The sequence below is a fragment of the Strix uralensis genome, chromosome 1, assembly GCF_047716275.1.
Source record: "Strix uralensis isolate ZFMK-TIS-50842 chromosome 1, bStrUra1, whole genome shotgun sequence".
In the NCBI taxonomy this organism is placed as follows: Eukaryota; Metazoa; Chordata; class Aves; order Strigiformes; family Strigidae; genus Strix; species Strix uralensis.
The window spans coordinates 122,283,093-122,292,301 of record NC_133972.1 but is presented as its reverse complement, the minus strand read 5'-3'; positions in this window follow the sequence as shown (position 1 = coordinate 122,292,301).

The following is a 9,209-nucleotide window of genomic DNA, read 5'->3' as shown; positions in this document are numbered from 1 at the left end:
CCGGGGTGATGAAGTGTATTTTCCCAAGTCACCATCATGCGTGATGGAGCCCTGCTTTCCTGGAGATGGCTGAACACCTGCTGGCCCATGGGAAGTGGTGAATGAATTCCTTGTTTTGCTTTGCTTGCGTGAGTGGCTTTTGCTTTACTTATTAAACTGTCTTTATCTCAACCCACGAATTTTCTCACTTTTACGCTTCTGAGTCTCCCCCCCACCCCACTGGCGGGGAGTGAATGAGTGGCTGTGTGGTGCTTAGTTGCCAGCTGGGTTTAAAACCACGTCAGCATGCGGTATTCTTTCTCAGCACCCTTTGACCATCCTTTTCTAGCCACTTTGGGTTGTGATTCCCCAAGCAGCCGAACCACTGGTTTTTTACCACCAAACGGAGAAGTGCACTTAGATCCTGTTCAGCTGGAGATGACTCCTAATGGCACAGACTCTGACCTTGTCGGAATTATTGTGACATCCCACTGAGGTCCCATATTATTTCTATCTGAAGAGGTTACTGTATCTCTAGCAAAAAATATGTAGTTCCTACAAGAAAATATAGAACATTATGAAAAGTGCAATTTTGCTGGAAATATTTCTGTGTTGCTTTTTTTTTTTTTTTTAAATTGAGAAAATCATGCACAATTTTAGATGGATTTAAATCTGAAAAATTTGGCTATCATTTCATTTTTGGCTTTCGTTTATTGGTTTTGGTTTTGTTGTTTTTTAAAACCTCTCCTTGCCCTTCAATTCCCTTCTCTTTTTCCCCACAAACCCCCCAATAATTTTAAATAAGAAAAGCATTGTCTCATTTAGTTGGAATTTATTTGGAAATTCCCCCCTCTCCCCAGTATATAATAGAGCAGAAGTTTGTCACGAATTATCCAGTTTTCAAATTGAAAATAGCTTTTTAAGCCTCAACCTGTTCTACTTTACAGTTGGAAATACAAGGAGGAGTTCAGGTACCTAAAGAAAGGTGCCCAGTGCCCTGTTAAACATCCACGGGTACGGGACACCTCTACACAGAGCTGACAGATGAGAATGTGAGCCATGAGACCTGCATCCTTCTGAAGCAGCAGCTGGAGGCCGGGCTTGACACCCTTCCACATCTAAACCAGCACTAGAGACCTGAATTGCATCCACAGGGGTTAAGGTAGGATTCATCTCTCTGCCCCGTAGATGTCTATGCTGAGCTTGTCCTTTGTGCTTCATGGGGAGAGGGAGGCTTCGGCTCATCTCTCAGGGATGAGTTATCTCAGCTTAAAGCATCTGGGTTAAGGCAGGGGGGAAATATGACCCTGCCAATGCCTGTTTCTCTGCATTCACCACAATGATCTGATTTAGACAACTAAATTTAGGTGAGATGAATCTTACCTCAGGTGATGTAATTTTTCCTTTTCAGATGATATGCATAAAGACAGCCCAGGGATGACGCTATGCAAAACATGTAGGAAATATGTACAGAAAATTGTTTTGCTGAATAGCATGGAAGATATTTTCATTTTCTTGTGTCCCTTCCTACTTTTGCTGTCAGGAGAAGCTGGTTCAAATACAAATGAGTTCATCCCATAACTTTTTCTTAGCTAAATCTCATGGTAAGCACAATGGTCACCTGTCTTTTTCACACAGCTATGATGGCTTCCTGGGAAGGCTGGAGGAGATGTTTCTTATCTCTGTTGACCTCACCATCCTCACCAGCACATGAACAACTTGCAGAGGCCAGAGTCCCATAAGCAATGTATTTCCTCACCTAGGTATGGTACCATGCTGAGAACAGTAACAACATGTTAGCCTAACAATACTGAGGAAACTCCCAGTGAAGCAGGAACATTGCTTCTGAGTTTCTGAGTTACAAATGACCACTTTTTGTGGAGGAGCATTGTCTTCAGATGAACTACAAATTGGCTGTTTTTTGAGCAAGAACACTGCTTTCAGTTGAGTTTCAAGTCATCATTTTTTGTCCCAGGAAATAGAAATATTGGCCATTTTTAAGTTGCTGTATTGGTCTGCACTGCAGATACCTAACCAGCCAATTGGTCTTTTCTCCTCTTAACTCTCCTTCTTTAGTAGTCATTTATCTTTTAAATCACTAGGAGAGTGTGAGGAATTCAGCTCACCACTGAAGCCCTCCATGTCATGGATCTTGCTCTTTTCCAGTCCCGTAACCTTGGGCTTTGGACAGTTGTGCTCTCTGAAGCACAAGTGCAGGCAGCCCTCCTGCCCATCCCTGGCGCTTCGCATGAGTATTTCAGTGGTTGTATTCTGCTGTTGTCTCTGAATCTCTGAAGGCAACATGCTCAGCTGGGGTGTCCCCGAGTTATGGCATGCAGTGCTCCAGTATATGCTTTGATTTCTATTAACAGGCTAAGAGCATTTCTGCATCCAGCTTTGTGGACTGGAGGCTCCACCTTTTCTCCACTGGGCACCAGCAGTCTGGGAAGAGCCCTTAGTGCCTTGCTGACAGAGAGGATGGCCCATACACTTTGGGTTGAGCTGGCCGGGTCAGCGCGTTAGCTCACCTGAGCCTGCCCATGGTCTCTGCAGGCTCTGCTGTTTATGTGTTCATTGCTCCCAGAATCCCTTCCAGCAGCTGAGCCGCCTGGGCCAAAGCAGTGTGGGGTCAAGTGTGCATTTTGGAGGGTAGGTGTAGGAGGCAGCAGGAAACCATTCAATCAGCAAAGTTGCTTGCAAGGGGAGAGTCTGACCAGAATTATTGGGAGCATTAGACGATGTTTGCTGTTGCTAAGTTTTCCTTGGTTTTTGTTTGTGTGTAAGGTAAAGGACTGCTGTGGCTTCAGCCTGTGTTTTCATTCAGTGAACTGAGAGAAAGCCAAGCCCAAAGGTGGTTTCCCAGGTCTCCTAAGCATGCTGTTTGGTGCCTGGCCAAAAAGCCCAGGTACTGCCAAACTCTTGTTCATAGGTGGGAAAAAGCTCAAACATCCAATATCCTGTTCATATTGGAGGAGGCAAATAATATTAAAATTAAATTTATTATTATTAAAAGCAAACATTTAAAATAACATATGACAGGATAGATGGGAGTATGTTTTTGTGTGGTGTGGCTGTAGTTAGTTTTTGCACCGGGAGAGGGAAGTGTTTGCCCAGGAAATGAAGGTACAGAGTGAGGGACAGCTTGGCCTGCTCTGGGGCTGGCACCGATGCTGCTCCGCTAATGGGGAGCTGGGAGCGTGCCGCCAGCCCCGAATTTGTCACTTCATCTATTATTGAAACCATTGTTTGACACTGCCTAAAAAACGCGGGATATGTCAGTGTCATGCCAATTCATTTCAAATCGTGGGGAAAGGGACTTCATAACATTGAAAATAAACTCCTCATGATTTGTCATTTTGAATGCCTCACCTGCATATACTATGAGACATGCTGAATATTATTCAGTCAGGCTTGGAAGAAAGTTTGCTTGTTTTTTTTACAAGTCTTTTTCACTATTTCTCGTCTCTTATTTTGACAAATTAAACCATATTATCAGCTGAATAAAGGGCCATTCTAAATAAATCATGTGAGCTTATTCTAGCCCCACCTCTTGCTGTATGAAAGAAAAACAGAGAAGAGCTCTCTGAATAGGTTAAAAAAAAGGCTTTTAAACTTTAGTTTAGTAGAAAGTTTAGTTTAGTAGAAAGCCAATTACAAGTGTCCTAAGGAGATAATGCCAAAGTAAATGAAGTCTTTTTAGAATACAAATATTCCTTAAGCAAGACTGATGTTGTATGTGAACAGAGAGTAGGACTGCAAACATGATGAAAAGCAGTACAGTATAATCGTTAGTGAGTATAGCATCGACAAAGACATTTTTTTCCTGGGGTAGGAACAGATAAAGAGGAAGAACAATGTTGCCACTGTGATTCAATAACATTTTATAGCCACCTCTTGCTTGATACTGAGTATGTCCTCTGTATTTAGAACAGTGTTTGTTACTTTCTCATAGGTCTCTTGCCCAGGGGGGGTCAATGCTGAGCTGTTAGTGCTTGTGTTGGGGTATCAACAAATGAGCCTAGCAAGCTGGCTGCAGTGACTGAAGAAGTTAGCACCCCAGCAGTTGCTGTGCACCCCCGGCAGAGATTATTATTCTACAGCAATGCCAGCAGCATGTCACTTCTGCTTGCCACTTGGTGTTGCCACAGTGCAAAAGCTGACAATGTTGCTTAAAGCCATCTTCATCAACTATTTAACAGAGATGCCAAACTGTGCACTGGACTGGCAGACAAAAACTGCTCTCTGTTTTGGGGATCAGAAAGTCAATCAGAGGAGTAATGCTGCATATCTGGAAGGCAGTAATAAATTAAAATGCCACAATTGTTCTGGATGTGAAGAGGAGTCATGTTAGAAAAGTACAGCATCGATTAGGCTATGTCTTCTAGTATGTACTAGGTGGGAAGCTAAGGGAGGAACAAACGAGTTAGTATTACTTTCTTTGAAACTATTGTAAGCAAAATCAGTTTTCAGCCCAGATTTAAACACTATCACCAGCTGAAAGCCCAGATGGATGAAAGCAATTAACCACAACAGTATCTCAGAACATCTCTGTGCTCAGGGGGCAGTTGACAGTACAGAGATCCTATTACCTTATGTCAATAGGTTGTGTAGTTAGAATTAAAAAAAACTTCACCTAATCTGGATGCTATCTTTCTGAATAAAATCCTGTCCCAAGACCAAATTGAGTTTCCATTTTAACTTCTACCATTCCTACAGAAGAGTATACCTGGAGCTCTGATAGCCTCCCATCTGTAATGGCATTAGTGCTTGGCGCTTCTTTCTCCTTCCTTTGTTGCCCTCCCTTGTGGCCAAGGGCTCTTCTTTTCAACCCTCTTCCTGCCTGGACAAGGTTGCACAACATTCACTGTAGAAGGACTGGCATGAAAGGTGGGTAAATTGCCTTATTAGCCTAGTTTAAGTAGCTTACCTGTTATTTCCAAACCAGTCATGGGAAGTTGCACAGGATACTTTCATCTTTTAAACAATTATGAATACAAGCTGTACTACCTTTGGTACTTAATTTTTAGGTGGCATCCCGCCAGCCACTTTAGGTTGTTTCTGACTGTGAGATACAATTAATAATGTGTGGACTGATGAAGGAGAAATTTGATTAACACAAAAAATAGCCCCTCAGGAAAATTTAAATTACATTTTTTAAAAGTGTATAACAGAGACCCTTTCTACCTTTTATGAGTATGTTACACTTTTCACCAGAGCATACATATAACTTTTAGGTTTGTTACATCTCATGATGATTTTCTGCTGCATTTAATACTTTCTGGTTTCTTCTTGATTTTCTGAATAAATTGCTGGGGAATATATGATCCCATTCTGTCATGCCAGTTACAGCAGAAACGTTTCACCAATATTTTTTGGTGGCGTTTTTCAAATAACTTGGTAAGGGTACCTAGAAAGGGTTCATTTACCCGTATTCACCTAGAAGACTGTTTCACAGATAAATCTGAGAATAGCTGATTTTTCTACTCCTCACCTTGCATCTGGGACATGGGACTTACTAGCACAGTTGTCCTAGAATACTGCCACTCTGCATATAGATGGAAATATGGTCACAAATGGCAATGGGTGTGTGACGGTCCGATGAAACTATAGTTAATGTCTCAACTATCTGGTAGAGAACTTTAGCAAAAGAAATTATTTCTATGGAAATGCTGAGGCTGGGCAGGTAATGGCATGGAAGCATGGCTGTCCTGCAGAGGTGGGACCACACTTTTCAGAGGTGGAACTTCCCTATTTTGAGCAACTCCGTAAAGAGCCAATACAGAAGCTGTTTTCATGACACCTGTGCCAAAAGGAAAGGTCAAACAACGGTCACACCTGCAGGGAGGGGGGAGTAACTCCCCAATGACCCCCAAGCCCACTGACTCATTTCCAGAAGAATCTGAAGGTACTGTACATGTACCAAAAGCAAGGAGAATTCTAGAAGTATAAACTATGCATGTTGCCTAACTAGCCTAATGAGTCCAAGTGCCCACCCAGAGAAGGGGCAAGGAATTATAAAAGGACGCAAGTCAAAGCCCTGGGTGACTACGCCCCACTGGGCTGGCTGGACCAACGATGGAACCAGGACTGGTGAAATCTTCCTTTTTGTCTTTCTCTCTTTTCCTCTCTCCCCCTTTCTCTCCCATTCTTATTCTGTATGCCCACATATATGGCAAGGCTTGTCGGGTCATGTTTAAGGCTTATCAGGGCATGTTATAAGGTCTGCCACTAGTTGGTATAAGTTTAATGCCTATTGCAGAGGTTGCAAAGATTACTGACAAAGTTTCATGCCAATTATCTGTTGTGAGCAAATAAAAATTGAGTTTTTTGAATTGAAGTATTGGTAGTGTCGTTTCACCTTAATCCTGACCTGGGAATTGGCGAATCTGAGTTGTCATCCCGAGAAATTGGGATGTGACAGGGTCACCCACTAATGACTTTAATGATCAAGATTTAATGATCAAGACCAGGGTTTTGACCTTAGAATAGAATAAAAATGGGAGCTGAGAGCATGAAGTATGCTCTTGCAGCATGCTAAAGACACTTAATGGGCTGATTCTGCCCAAACTAGAATCCATTGTCTCCATCTACATTGAGCCAAAAAAACTGTACTATTCTAACAAGAGAGGATGATCAGACAACACACTGCAGCTGAATACCTGAAAAGGCCCAAAACCCAGGAGCTGAATGAATCCCTTTTTCGTCATTGTTTCTGCGTGGTGAGCTAGGAAAAAGGACTTTTTTTGGCCCGTGTCTAAAACTTTGCACTATTTCTATATGTTTTATTGTTATCATCATAGTTATCAACATACACAATTTTTGTATGCAAATATTAATATTCCATAGAAATAAAAGTTCATGAAATGTTTTCAAATAGTATTATTTGCTACCTTTATATATCTCTTTTGTATTTGGCTAATTTATCATCAAGATATGGGTGTCTTGAGTATCAGTTTACAAAAGTGGTTACCATATATTGTTTGTTTTATCCCAATGCAGAGAACATGTGTCATTTTTGTTGCCAAAAGAATTTATTAAATTCATATCTCTGTGCCACTAATACTGCAGAAATCTGGCTTTTTTCAAAAGCAGAGTGTCACATGTCTGTCTGCTATTTGCAATAATTGTGCTATCAACAGCTCCCTCCCTCAATCAGTAATATTTTTTGGATTATAACCTAATAACATTACTGTGAGTTCAGCAGAGAACTTGGCTTAGTTAGACATTTTTTAGCTAGAATTTCCTTGCAACATACCTCTCATTTTGAGCATACTCTGATATGGAACCCCTTTAATTTTATTCACAAGTGCTTTATAATGTCAGGCTTAGTTATTAAAGAAAGCAGGAAGGCATTTTCTGGACCACATACCTATGTTTCTATACCACAAGTGCCTGGGGTTACTTCTTTACTTTCACATCTGCCATTGGTATGAATTCTGAAGTATTCTGTTGTTCTGTGATTATGCTGCTGAAAAATGATACCATTTTTGCAGATTCAGTTCTTGTGGATTGCACTACTGAAGCTCATTCTTTCCTCGTCATCCTCTTTTTGACCTTCATTGTTAATATTCAGGTAAAATACAGCTCTGCCCAGAGAACTTGAAGTCTAGTTCAAACATACACATAAAAAATTACAAATGCCAGTGGCAGAGGTAGGCAACTAGTGCCAATTGTAAGATTTTGCAAATGAGCTTTTCTTTGAGGATAAATTTGAAGTGAGAGAACAAAGCCACTCAGCACTCCAGGCTTGGGGTGGGATGGAAGAAGACAGAAAAGTGAGAATCCCAGGAAGAAGAGAGTGGGAGTTAGTAAGATGTAACAAGGAAGCAGTGTCAGAGCCATGAAGACCTGGAAGATGAGCTTGGCCTCAATGGAGAGGGAGAGAAGGAACCCTTGGAGGAATAGAAGAGAAGCTAAAAGCAGGGAGAGCCCATCTTAGCTCGACCATTCAGCCTGCTTTGCCCTGAAATGGAAGAAAACCACCATGCTGTAAATGTTTATCCTTTGGCTGCCCAGTAGCTCTGTGTGGGGTGCTTGGTTAATGAGGAAATGATCCCTAACCGGTGTTTAGTCCAGTCCAAACAACCTCTTACTGTCACATGCATAGGCAAAAGGAAAAGAAGGAATCACCTCTTGTAGTTCAAGCTACAGAAATACAATCTGGAAGAGCCCTGCTGAGGCTGTGTAGCAGGAATTCATCCAAACATCTTCCCAAACCAAGGCAAACTATCTGGGCAAAGTCTTTAGATCAGAAGCTGTTGCTCTGTCAGCTGCTGCTTCTCTTCTGTGCTTTAGCACAGGACACAATTTAGGAGAAGGATCCTCTAGCTTAGGTGCTGCATCATCTCTATGTGCTGGTCTCATGTGTTGGTTTTCCCCAGCAAAGAATGAAGAAAAGAAAGAATGGAAAAACATGATTTTGAAGACAGACTCTGTTAAATATGTTAAAATAGGTAAGGTCTACAGCTAACAATTTTATTAAGATACACCAAAAAAACCCATGGGGAGGGCCAGAAGAGGAATTATCAAACTGTGAGTCACATCTCCTGGCTCACTTCACTAGTATGTCTCTTTCTACTTCATCTGTTTTTCTTATATTGTAAAAAACGTAAGGTCTCCATGCCTAAATGGAGGTTTGTAAAGTACCTTGCACTTTGTGGACCTGTGTTTCACCTCAGCCTGCTGCTCTCCAAATGTCATTCTAGATTGTTTGTGTGGGGGGGTCTTGTGTCACCCTCTCGATGGATTGTGGCTGGAAACTGCCAGCTTACAGCAACTGATGACATTCTTTAAGAGCCGGCTGAAGACAAAGTGGAAAATCCAGTTGTGTCCATGTGTAAATTCTAACTAGGGCATGTGTCATTGATAAACTTTGCTATCAGGGCTCTCTGTTATACTTTATTTATATCAACTTAAAGCCTGAAAGAATGTCGCCTTGGCTGCCTTTCAAAACATGAAAGCTGAGCATATGTGGATTCATTGAAAGGGAAATTAGTCACTCTTATTGCTTTAGAGAATCCAATCACTTTAAAATCCCTGCAACATCAATATGCCTCCCCATGAAATAAACGCCCCAGAGGATTTCTTGTTTTGAACATTGTCTTAGTGCAACTGACTGTCTAACTACTAAAGCACAGTTCCCCTACTGAAGTATGGAGAAGTGTCTGGAAGTATGGCTTGTTCAATCAAAACATCTGAACAGACTTGGAATCAGCACAGTGTTTACATTT